The following is a 13,755-nucleotide window of genomic DNA, read 5'->3' as shown; positions in this document are numbered from 1 at the left end:
TGAAATGCCTTTTAATTAAAGTAACTGTCCACCTTCATCTCAAATGAAGGATTTTGGTTTATTTCACTTACTTCCATAACTGATATAAGGTAGCTTATGCGCAGAAATTGATTTGTAAGTTTTATTTTGTGTTGTTCTTACGAACAAGAAGTGAGGATTGTGAGAATCAAGAAATATGGCCTATTGATCTATTAGATTCAATAAGTCCTACGGATGACAGAAGGCCCCAGGAGAAAGAGATACAATACAATAATACAATACAATACAATAGCAGAGTTGGAAGGGACCTTGGAGGTCTTCTAGTCCAACCCCCTGCCTAGGCAGGAAACCCTATACCGTTCCAGACAAATGGCTATCCAACATCTTCTTAAAGACTTCCAGTGTTGGGGCATTCACAACTTCTGGAGGCAACTTCTGTTCCACTGATTAATTGTTCTAACTGTCAGGAAGTTTCTCCTCAGTTCTAAGTTGCTTCTCTCCTTGATTAGTTTCCACCCATTGCTTCTTGTTCTACCCTCAGGTGCCTTGGAAAATAGTTTGATATGATAGATATGAGCCAAAGTTTTCAGCTAGGATGATTTCAAAATTTACCAGAAATATTTGTAATCCTGCTGAACCGTTGCTAATTGTGAAATATGTTTTTGCAAAATATGCACTTGTATGGATTCGTTTAAAACAGGAAGAATGAAACTGTTGAAAAGAGGAATTGAAAGTAATGTACACAGGTGTTCACAGAAAGTGACAGTTAGTGAGGTTGTGAAGCAAGTATGTGGTTAGAAGAACAGTATAAAAGATAGGGTTCAAGATCAGTTCAGAGCTCTTTGATTTATAGCTGTCCTTGTAGAACTTGCTGTTTCTCATTGGCCCACTGCAATGATTTGTTAATGCAGTGTATTACTGCTATTATATCTTTTATATCTATTCATTTCTAATGTTCCAAGTTATTAGAAACAATAAACCTCTGATCTTAAAGTAAGAATTTTTGCTTGTGTTGTTACCTTTGTTTCCTATTGGAATTTTCTTATGACACCTCTACTTAACCAGAGGCTGCCAGCTTTTCTGTTGTAGGTTTCATTCCAGCAACATTACTTACTGGATTCTGTTAACAGAATTAGTGTTTTTCTCTCCGCTTCCATTTCCCTTCCCTTTTGTGCCATGCTTTTTAACTGCAAGCACAGACCATTCAACTTATTTGCACTGTAAAAACACTTGCTGTACTTTAATTATTGTTATACACAAAATATTTTGGCAGCCTTCCAAAGTTTTCCCCAGCAACAACCCAGGTAAAATTAAGGGGTTAACATTAACATAATGTATGTTTGTGATATTCCATTACTTTAAAATCTGTGTATATAAAAGCACATAATTTGCTCTATTTACCAATCTGTGCTGAATGTGCCTTTCTGATCATGTTCTTTGATCTCACTGCTTCTTTAATTCTGTCTACTTCTTGTTGGTATTGCTTGTGGTCTCTGGAGGCATTCTCTTTTGCTTCTTTTAGTGCTGATTCCAAAGCTTTAACTCTTTCAGCTGTAGCTCTAAGCATTTTCTCCAGTTTCGGAAGCTCACAGCGAAGCTCTGCATTATCACGTACCAACTGGACATGTACACAGAGTAATGTGTGTGAATTTGCATAACAAATGTTACAGATTGTCAATTTATAATAAGTATGCAGTAAAGCATTTCTATCACACAAGACATTCTAGCAAAGCAAATATAAATGAATCAATAATAAACAATGTTACTGATTTTTCCATTTAACTCTTACAGGATATTTTGAAGAACTTTGCTAGTTTTAATCTAAGCCCCCCACCTTTCATAACCAAAAATGAATGGTAGTGTTTATTGGATTGTAAGTAGTTCTTTTATTTTTGTCATGCCCCCATCGGAGTCTGAATCTGTGGGAGAAGATGAGCTGGAACAAGAAATGCCAGACATTGAGAGGCCGGCTCCGCTGGCCTTGGAGGAAACTGGGGAAGGGCAGAGTCAGTCCAGGTGTTGCAGAAAATGACAGGCTTAGACTTCTCAGGATACAGGAAAAGTTTATTTGGCAGCCAGGTTCAGAAAGCAAGCACATAGCTAGCATTGGAAATTCTGAACAATCTTTATTATCGAAGCACGCATTCTTATACATTCTCAAAGACAGTGTAACACGGAAACACTTAACTTATTTCTTATTGGTTACCTTGGGGAAAAAGCCCTATAAGGAGATGGGGGTCTTACTTCTCCTTTTGTTACAGGTAAGGGCTACGTTTCATTAACGAACTTTATTTGAACCTTGTGGTTTTGGACTTTTGACATAGGGACTTTTACTGGAACATGTTGTGGTTGAGGGCTGATGACATTTCCCTGTCCCTTTAAGCAAGTTTCCAACTGTCCCTTTTATGCCACGTCTTCATTCTTATATTTTTAATCCATATTTTATTCCACTTTATTTCCCCCCTTCTAGACTCTATTAAGGCCCACAATTGAGTCTAGCCTGTTAGATTAACAATATAAGCATGCAGAATACAGAATAGCAGAAAAAGCAAGGATACAAGAATACACATCTTAGGGCTTATCTTCCAAAATCACTTTCTCTACTTCTAAGAGGGCAATTTGAATATAGGAACTAGTATCTGAGACTTCATCTTCCTCGAGGGTATGTGGAATTAGGCTTTCCATTAACATTAATTACTTTTCACCCTGTGTTTCCTTTACAGACCTCATAGTTGTTTAAGCAAGGGTATTATGCAGGGGAGGAAGGCTAAACTTGTGATTCCACATAATAAAAGAAATAGCATTTGCTTGATCCAACCTGTTCCCGGTAGCCAAGAGAACCACACATCTGTTCCTTGTACTTTTTTGACCAATAGAGGAAGCTCAAACTAGTTCTTGGACCATCCCCCAGACTTTCCCTGATCTATTCATATGAAAACAGTAAGCTTTTTCACATAAGAAGAAGACTCCATTTTCCCCTACACACACTCCTATGTTCATAGAAAAAGGCATGGGCTCACAGGTTCTTTTCATTAGTCCAGACCTGTAAGGTTCCTGCCAAGTACATACCAGTTAGGGGCTGTAATGGAACTTCTTGGTTAGGGTCCATTTGCCTATCCCTGAGAACTGGTCCTTCAAAGAGATGGTGGGAACTGGTGTTTCCAGGGGGAAAATGAACACAAAATCCCATGGTGGATTGTATTGAAAGCCAAACGGGAAGTCGGGGTGGCTGGAATGGCCTTGGGGCAGCTTCCAGTGGTCAGATTCCCTTCCCATCGATTAAAAACAAGTGGAGGTTGGAGCGAGAAAGTGACCCTCTGTTGGAAGAGCTTGTGAGCAGAGGGAGACATGCTGTGAGTCAATTTCACATCTACAAGGGTTTTCCTGGGGGCAAGGTACATTTCAGATGGGCATTGTTCCTCTGATAGTCACTTCACAGGAATGCCAGGTTCTTGATATCGTTTGATGTACAAGAACTATCTTAAGCTTTCTTCTTGTTGTTGTTGTTGTTTTCAAAGATCTTGCTCAACTGAAATAGCATGATAAGGTAAAGATCCAGCAGACAGACACAACCAGTATTTTTGACCCAGGGCAGGATCAGACTGATTGATTAAGCTTTGACCTAATTCCAGCACTTTTTTTTCTGTTCCCCTTTTCTCAATTGTTGCAGGGGTCTGTTTTCCCTATGCTTTGCCCTTTTTCTTACAGGGTTTGTCAAATAATTGACTTTAGGTGTTGGGATTGGCTTACGGTTCTGTCCCCAAGCATAAATGATGCATTGTTGGCGGAAGCAGACCTGTACCACATCCTGTAACTTGATTCCACCCTGTTCTTTGGGATTTATAGCATCCACAGTTCTTTCTTCAAGAGCAAGGGGGTTGCTCGGGTATTTTCACAACATTCAAAACGTTATCACTTAACAAGCTCATTGCCAATAACAGCCAGAGCCACAAAAGGCTCATAATTGTCCCTCACGCAAAACTTCTCCTAACACAATTCTTTTATCCTACTGAATCACCATGTCAGGGAGAAGGCAGGGGTTATATATAGTTTAAGGAATGGCAATATCAGCTTTGGGCAATCCACAAAACCAAATCTTATTTGCTAAACATATCACCCACAATCCAAAAACTCCTATTATACTGCAAAGAACTCATTCCCACGGTTCCTCAAACATAAGTGTCATCAGATGATTCGGTTCCTCTTGATTACAATTAATGATCTTAGCCTCAGCACTGTCTTCCTCTGGAGGGGACAATTCCTGAGGGATGAATATGCAATACAACAAATAAGTACATTCACTAAAGCGAGAGATAGTACAGTTATGACTATGAATACTTGGCTTGCCATTTCCTGACAGGTGCTCACACCTGTCTAATACATCTTATATCTAATAAATGAAACATTGTCTTCCTCCTCCAAATCTTCAGCAATACGTCGAGATGTCAGCTTCCAGGGGGTGACTTCAGTAGGGCTTCTTCTGCCCCGTAAGAGCTTACCCGTTACCGGTAGGGAAGCTTATAGGAGGCGTTTCTTTAAGCATATCACTAGAGGAAGGGCTTCTTCCTCTGCTCCCAATACTCATCAGCAGCTGGCTTAACTTGAGTCCAGTGAATCCAAAGCTTGGATTCCAACACTTTTGCTGCAAGTGGAGAACACATGACCACAGTATATGGGCCCTTCCATCTAGGTTTCAAATTCTTCCCTTTCCAGTGTTTTACCACACTCTGTCCCCCACCTGAATATTATGACTGGAAGTTGTTAAAAATGGTGGGGGTAAGGGAGACACAATACTGTTGGATTACTTGTATTTACTTATTCAATTCTCCCACCATTTGATTCACCCATGAGGACCCCAATTGTCCTAGGTCCCTTATATCATTTTTCAAATTATGGCTTATAACTGGTGGCCATCCAAACATCATTTCAAATGGAGATAAATTAAGTTCTTTACATGGAGTACATCACACAGAGCAGAGAGCTAAGGGTAAGGCATCAAAACACACCTTATCTTTTCCTTAACAGTGCAATTCACACATTTGCTTAATTTCTTTCCTGAGGCAGTTAAAAGACCTCTTTCCCTATAATCAGCAGTATTGATATGCAAAGTAAGGAAAGCATACAGAGTCAGTTCAGATGTTCACCCTTTCATTCTTTGTTCTTTCTAATGCACAAATTAAAGCCCATGATTCTGCCACTTGGGCACTGGTGCCTTTTGGGAGAGGTCCACTCTCAAAGACTTGGGCAAGGGAGACTGCATAATGTTCTCCCATAGTAATGAAGCTTGATCCAAGCTATAGTCTGCATATTTCAACGGCACGTCAGTTAAGTCTGGTCTGTATGAAAACTGATTCTCAATGATTCTCATACAATTATACTCAATTTCGGGTCCTGGTATTGGCAAAAGGGTGGCAGGGTTTAGGGCATTTGTTTGCTTCAAGGTCACTTGTGGATTTTGAGTCAGGAGTCCCTGATATTTGTAAATTCTAGGGTTTGTTAACCACAAATGTCCCTTTGTTTCTAAAATCCCTTGAATTGCATGGCTGGTATAGATAGTGGTGGGCTGTCCAAAAGTTAATTTATTAGCTTCCTCCATCAGGAGGGCAGTTGCGGCTAGAATTTTTAGACAATGGGGCCATCCCTTTGCAACATAGTCCAACTGTTTGGATAGATAAGCGATCGGTTGCTGCCAGCTTCCCTTTTCCTGTGTCAGGACTCCCAGAGCAGTGTTGCTTTTTGAATCCACAAAAAGATTAAAAGGTTTTTCCAAATTGGGGAGCCCCATTACCGGAGCTTGAGATAATTCTGCTTTTAGAGCTTCAAATGCCCGTTTTTGTTCCAGCCCCCAAATCAAGGGTTCCTTTTCACCCCCCTTCGTGGAGATATACAAAGGTTTGGCCAAAAGAGCGAAATTTGGAATCCAGATTGTGCAATATCCAGCTGCACCTAAAAATCCTTGCAACTCTTTCCTGTTTGTTGGTTCCGGAATTCGGCAAATAGCCTCCTTTCGCTCATGTCCTATTGCTCTTTGTCCCTGACTTATGGAATATCCCAAGTATTTAACTTGGGTTTTTACTAATTGTGCCTTTTTCCTGGAGGCCCGATATCCCTTTTCCATTAATAGATGGAGTAATTGGTTGGTATTTTTCCAACAAGTTTCCTTCGTCTGTCCTGTCACTAAGATATCGTCTACGTATTGGAGTAGTACATCTCCGGTTTCACAAGGCTGGAAATTTTCCAAGTCGGAGGCCAAGGCTTCACCAAAAAGGATAGGTGAGTTTTTGAAACCTTGGGGAAGCCGAGTCCAAGCGTATTGCCTCTTACGACCCGTTAAAGGATCCTCCCATTCAAACGCAAACAGTTTTTGACTGTCCCTGTGTATTGAGATGGTGAAGAAGGCGTCTTTTAAATCTACCACTGAAAACCAAGTAGCTGAGGCTGGAATCAGACTCAAAACAGTATATGGATTTTGGACAATGGCATGTACAGTTACCGTGGCGATGTTCAAAATTCTCAGGTCTTGAACTGGCCTGTAAGAGCCATCTGGTTTTGGTATGGGCAAAATTTGGGTATTCCAGGGAGACTGTATTGTTCTCAGAATGCCAGCTTCCAAATATTTGACAATATGGTCCTGAATTGCCTGCGTAACGGAGCGGGGATAACTTTTCTGTCTCAGGCGGACAGGCACAGCTAGAGGCTTCACTTGTATAATTATAGGTGCATGATGAGATGCGTGGCCGGGGGGGTTGTCTTCCGCCCAAAGTTTAGGTACTTTAAATTCCTGCCAGGTATCGGGGATCTGGTCATCTTGAATTACCATCACTCGCCATATCTCATCTGGGGGGTGCCACATTGTTAGAGCCATTTTATCTTCCTCAAAGGACAGTGTAGCTTCCATTTTGCATAGGATATCATGACCCAAAAGAGGGACTGGGCATTCAAGCATGTCTTGGGACATTCTTGTAGCCAGTGGCCTTTTTTACACCAATTACATCAACCTCTGCTTTGGGCTTTGGAATTATTTGACAATGCAACTGTCAGCAATTCAGCTTTACTTTGCATCCTGTCATCTCTCTTTCTTTCTTCTACTTTTCACAAAGACCTTTCATGCGATTTCCATTTTATTCAATCCACACAGACCTACATGCACAAATAGCCTGAAACAACACTTTCAGACCTGGGGAAGAGTCTGTCCCTTTAAATCTCCAATTTTCTTTCCTTGGGAAACATGTGGGTCTTCTCCAAGCATGGGAAAACTTAGAGATTAAAACTTTAAATCCTACTGTTCCCCACAACTTCAAGTCCAAGCTGAGAAGCTTACTTATTTTGCCCGCTGGTCAAACATATCAAAATCAATTGAACGCCATTCAATTCTACATGTTATTAGTATAGATATACACCTAAGAATTACATCAAATTAATCAAGTCCAATTACCTAGATCTTCCTATTCAATAGGCTTTACCTTTTTATGACCTGCTAAATTTCTTACTTTTGCTCGAAGTTATGCCCGTTTGTTCTATCTCCTTAAGCACTAGATTGTTAATACCTGTCTCTGCCCTGGGTGTTCCGTTTCTATCTTGACCTCCCAGCCGCGCTGGCATATTTTTAAAGATCAAGATGTATAGAGACAATGTATAGATATGTTTGTCCATACATTGTTTGCATTCAGCCAGGGTTCTAGTTTGGATCTCCCAGCAGCGCTGGCATATTTTTAAAGATCCAGATATATGGAGACTTTCATTAACACATCGTTTGCATGTGGGTGGGGCTCTTGATTCATCTGATGGTGGCCAGAATCTGAGGCCCTATTCAAAGGCACTCCAAATCTTGGCACAATGTCTTTTAGTACACACAAAACCAAGAGATCTCTAAATCTCACTTTCTGGGGAAATTGTGGGGACATCTATTTGCCACACAGCACCCGGGAGCCCTGTAGAAGAACTTCCAAAGGAAGTTTCCATCCTGTCTTTGGGTTGTTTTGTCACAACAGAGACAGGCTGCAGCAATCTGATTAACAGCATTTGTGCCTCTAACTACCGATCCCCGCAACAACCTCCTCGACAATTCTTCCGGCAGGTCCCCTTGCCTCCCACTCTATCTAAGAGCCTTGGCGAGAAAAAATGTGTTTCCTCTTGCCTTTCGAAGTTCCTTCTTATCTGAGGTTTTGAGCCCTTGTATGCTCATTCCACAAATTCAGAGATGCCTTTCCTGGCCCCCCTTTTTTCCCTAATGTCATCTGCAGAGTGACCAATGAAGATACAATACAATACAATAGCAGAGTTGGAAGGGACCTTGGAGGTCTTCTAGTCCAACCCCCTGCCTATACCATTTCAGACAAATGACTATCCAACATCTTCTTAAAGACTTCCAGTGTTGGGGTGTTCACAACTTCTGGAGGCAATTTCTGTTCCACTGATTGATGGTTCTAACTGTCAGGAAGTTTCTCCTCAGTTCTAAGTTGCTTCTCTCTTTGATTAGTTTCCACCCATTGCTTCTTGTTCTACCCTCAGGTGCCTTGGAGAATAGTTTTTGACTCCCTCTTCTTTGTTGCTCTTTTCTGCACTCTTTCTAGAGTCTCCACATCTTTTCTACATCGTGGTGACCAAAACTGAATGCAGTATTCCAAGTGATCTTTATTCTATCCCTCTGTTTATGCAGCCTAGAAATGTGTTGGCTTTTTTTGGCAGCTGCTGCACACTGCTGGCTCATATTTAAATGGTTGTCCACTAGGACTCCAAGATTCCTTTCATAGTTACTAATGTTGAGCAAGGTACTTGTGCATTTCATTTTTGTTGCCTAAATGTAGAACCTTATTCTTTTCACCATTGAATTTCATTTTATTAGATAGTGGCCAATGTTCAAGTTTGTCAAGATCCTTCTGTATCTTTAGCCTATCTTCTGGAGATCATATTGACCATTCTCTTATTTTCTTCAACCTCAGGATCTAATGTGGTATATTGCCTGAAGGTTTGATAAATGCATTCTAGGAATTCCCCTGGATTTTCATCCTGTTTCTGTTGAATTTAATAGACCTTCCCTAAATTCTTAACTTTTGTTTGAATCCTAACAAAACTAAGGTCCAATAGTTTTGCAGCTGAATGTACTAGGTTCCTAATCTGGTTCCTTCAGTAACCATGTTCAGTCTGGTTGTTTTTTTATGATCCTTCTGCAAAGGCTTATTCAAAAGACTTATTCTTTTCTCTGTGGTTAATAAAATTTCCATCAGACTTTTTATGTCAGCTCAAGCAGACTAGTGAGTTCAGAAAAATGGATGCAAAAAGGACATGCATCTCATCTGGATTTTCTCTATAAGCAGGAATTTTATTTTTCCAATTACATAAATCAGCCATTGAGAATGGAGCATATATCCAGACCTTACGTAGCTCCCCCTCAGCTTCTGGGAATAAAATTCCCTTAGGGCAATTTGAGTTTTTATCTCAACTGCTCCCTTGGACCAGGTTTGTGGTCCACTTGATCTATCCCTTCGATAACCTTTTTTGGTTTTCTTTCTCCTGGCCCCACCTAATGGGACCGTTTGTTCTTTCTTTTTAACAAAACAAAAAAACACTTAAACACATCATCAAGGCAGGAACTAAATGTTTCGTTGAGACTCTATCAAAGCTTTTTTTCTTTCCTCCTTGAGGCTTTTATAATAGGGGTGAGGGTAATTTCTCTGCCAGAGACTTTTTACTAAAACTCTCTCAAGGCTTTTTTTCCTCAACATGCATTGGAGAGGCATTCGAGGAACGCTCCCCACCTTCCCATGTTCTATTTCTATGACACTGTCACCGACCTGGGGTGCCGGAATACCACGGTCGCCTTCAGGAACTGCGATGACTTAACCACCCACACAAATCTAGAGCCTCATTAGGATACGCCGGTTCCATTTGGAACGGACGCTATCCCGGGCTCAGGGAGGTGATCAGGCCCCCTCTTCCACTCCTAACCGAGTGGGTCCACAATTCTTTTAATACTTGCCTGCAGGCATCTTCTTTCTCAGCCGGCGTAAATTTTATTAACTTGTCCTGATCCTGGTCAGATCCTTGGATCGGTGGTGTCCTCCGGATGCCCAAGAGGGGTCATCGGCCCCCTTCAAGAGAAAGATCTCCGTGGCGCCTGAAGAAGGGCGAGATGGCCTCAATGGGGCACCGGTCGGTCTGTTCCGTCCTCAGCGAAATATCGCTCTAAGTCCTGCCGCGGTCGCCAGAATTGTTGCAGAAAATGACATGCTTAGACTTCTCAGAATACAGGAAAAGTTTATTTGGCAGCCAGGTTCAGAAAGCAAGCACATAGCTAGCATTGGAAATTCTGAACAATCTTTATTATCGAAGCACGCATTCTTATACATTCTCAAAGACAGTGTAACACGGAAACACTTAACTTATTTCTTATTGGTTACCTTGGGGAAAAAGCCCTATAAGGAGATGGGGGTCTTACTTCTCCTTTTGTTACAGGTAAGGGCTACGTGTCATTAACGAACTTTATTTGAACCTTGTGGTTTTGGACTTTTAACATAGGGACTTTTACTGGAACATGTTGTGGTTGAGGGCTGATGACATTTCCCTGTCCCTTTAAGCAAGTTTCCAACTGTCCCTTTTATGCCACGTCTTCATTCTTATATTTTTAATCCATATTTTATTCCACTTTACAGGCAAGGTTTTTCTTTTGTTATTCAAATTTTTATTGGTTTTTAAAAAGATTTCAGGGAAAAAGGGTTATAGGGTATAAAACATTTTGACAGCTACATCGTGCGGGGAGGAGAAGCCCCCCAGGTCTTACAACTTACAAACAATGATAGAAAAATATCAACATTTACCTAAGTATTAGCAGTTTAAAATTTGACACAAAATCATCAGTATGTTTCAATCATTTGTTTTGTATCACTTCCATGAAAATACATTGTAGCAACAATTGCAATAGTATTCCAAATCACTTTTGTGATCTGAGTCTTCTAGCTGTTGCATCCTGTGGAAAACCGGGGCTCAATCTTCCCGGTTTGGCCAGAGGCCTTCTCTGGGGGCCGATTTCATGAGATGGAGAGTGAAGACACCACGCAGGATTCCTCGGGATGAAGCCGCGCCCAGAGTTGCCTCTGGGGACCTCTTTTATTGGTAAACAAGGAAGGGCGGAGTAAAGGGTTCATACTACAATTACACATAGGTTTAACACTACCATATTTGGTCATACTTCCTGTAATAGGTTTAACACTACCATATTTGGTCATACTTCCTGTAATAGGTTTAACACTACCATATTTGGTCATGCTTCCTGTAATAGGTTTAACACTACCTTATTTGGTCATGCTTCCTGTAATAGGTTTAACACTACCATATTTGGTCATGCTTCCTGTACAAGCATTCTATTGGTTCCTGGTGTCATGTTTACATTGGCTGCTCATCCTGGCATTGTGGTGATGAGATCCTTTTGTCTCCCTTGTTTTTCCTCCTAACGTGGTTCAGCCTCCTTCCAGAGGCCTACACGTAGTGGAAAATTACCAGAGATAGTTCTTCTGAGCACAGGTTTTTTGTTTAGCCCTTAATGGTGGATCAGATACTACTGCAACACATCCTCTCTCCCATCCACTGGCTGAGCCTCAGCCCCTCCCTCCCTTGTTTCTTGTGTGACATCCCCCATTTCACCTAAAAGACCACTATGTTTTTTAGCGAAAGCCTCTGCTTCCGCTGGTGTGTAAATTCTAATTCTGCTGCCCTCCCAAAAAATCAGCATGCCTTCTGGAAAAAGCCATCTGAACCAGACCCCATTATTATATAATTTTTTTGCTAAGAAGGAATATTTCCTTCTATTATCTCTTACTTTTTTGGGGATCTGTTTAAGAATGGTTATCTCTTTATCTTTATATTTTAGTGGTCCTCCCCTTTGAGCTCCTAGAACCTCATCTCTTGGAGTTTTTCTAAGAAATTTAATATGAACTTCCCTTGGGACGTTATGTGTTCTTGCGTAGGCCGAATTAACCCTATAAATCAGGTCAATGTCCCACCAAAGCTGTTGTTTCTCTCTATTAATATACTCTGCTAGTATTGTGGTCATAATCTCCTTGAGATCTTCATTCTCAGCTTCTGGCAAATTTTGGAACCTAAGAAAAAAAGACATCCTTTCAAATTCCATTTTTAACATCTGGTTCCCAAATTCTGTATTCCCCCTCTGGATTGTCTTCATCTCATCTCTAATCCCAACCGCCCCCTCCTCCAGCACACCAATCCTCTGTTCATTCCGTGTGGTTTGCTGGTTCGTCTCTCTGAGCTCTTCCTTTAAGTCCTGCAATTGTTTTTTAATTTCATCCTGTCCCTTTAAGATGTTTTGAAGCATCTGCTGAGTAGACAGGTCTTTTGCACTCTCTTCAGAGGCTTTGGGTTGTAGGAAAGATCCCATTTGTGACTGGTGTGCAGGGCTAGACATTGAAGATGTTGGGGCCGACGAGGCCTTACCAGGTGGTAATTTCTTAGGACCCATCATAAGGCTCAGAGTTAATTGTTATTCTGTACAAAGAAATGGCGTCTGTGGGAGAGCACAGCCGGCAGGGATCACCAAACAAGTAAGTCCAAAGGAGAACAGGTCCTCTAGCAGAGAAGTTAAAACAAATAGGTGGGTCAAAATATTCCAAGTCCAGGGGAGTAACGTATTTGAAGAGGCTCCTGGAGGTCTCTGGGGTGGAAATTAGTTGAAAGCCATAAAGTTTTCCAAGGGAGGAGTCTCATTCATAAAGACAAAGAAGAAGGAGGAAGTTGGCCATCTTGGGTCAGCCAGTATAGGTGATCAGGAAAACAACAAAGTCAAAGTTTCCATAAGTAGTTTAAAAAAGAATCAGTTCAGCCATCCTTTCTCTCACAATTGTAGCCAAAGAAAAAGATTCCCCCCCCACCCATTATTTAAGGGAAGTGAAAGTAGTTTTTAAACTTTCTCTCTCCCCCATGAAGGGGAGGGATTTTTCAAACGCCGCTTTTCCGAGGGGGGTGGAATTTCCCCCCCCCTCCAATCTAAGTTCCTCCAGAGGTTGAAACAAGCAAGGCAGGAAAACTGCAAAACCATCAGAAGTGTAAAGATAGTAAGTAAAAGACCTGGGGAGACCCCTCGGCTCAGCGCTCTTCAGCTGCTTCGTTCTAATTGTTTAAGCCTCCCAGGGCCATCCGGCGAAGAGGCGACGTCACTCACCCCCCACTGCTCCCTGGCGCCTAGGCGAAGCTGGGAAAAACACCCCCACCGGCTGCCGCCACAGCGGGGGGTCTCAGCAAGCCGCCTTTCGGCAGGAGACCCTTCGCTCGAGCCTCCTGTGCTCCTTTCGGAGCCCGCCAAGGAAGTGATCGGCAGACTACACGTCCGTCGCCATTCGGTCCCAGAAGCGGAAACCCAGGCAAGGTTTTCTGAAGTAGTAAGGCCTTCAGGCAGGGAGGAACAGAGGCAGGAGGAACATGAGGGACAGAGCTCAGGCGAGGAGCCAGAACCATCCCCTCCTGATCCAAGGGCTCGGCGAGTGGAGGCATGATCAGTGCAGACAGAGCAGTCTACTCTACACGCAAGGCGAGTGCTCGCCCACCTTCACAAGGCACACCGGGGGGGGGGAGACTTAAGGAGACACTGTGGGGAGGGGCATTTGTAGGGAACAAACGTTGAGTTTCTGAAGTGTGCGTGCTGACTTTTGAACTGGCCAAGTGTCCTTGCATTCCTGTGGGCATTCTGGACTAATTACCTGGATCTTTTGTTCCTTGAACTCCTTGATTTACCCTTGATTTCCCAAATACCTTTGGATTTATTGCTGA

Source organism: Natrix helvetica (assembly GCF_964273705.1).
Source record: "Natrix helvetica genome assembly, chromosome: W".
Classification (NCBI taxonomy): domain Eukaryota; kingdom Metazoa; phylum Chordata; class Lepidosauria; order Squamata; family Natricidae; genus Natrix; species Natrix helvetica.
Note: the sequence above shows the minus strand (reverse complement) of the source record.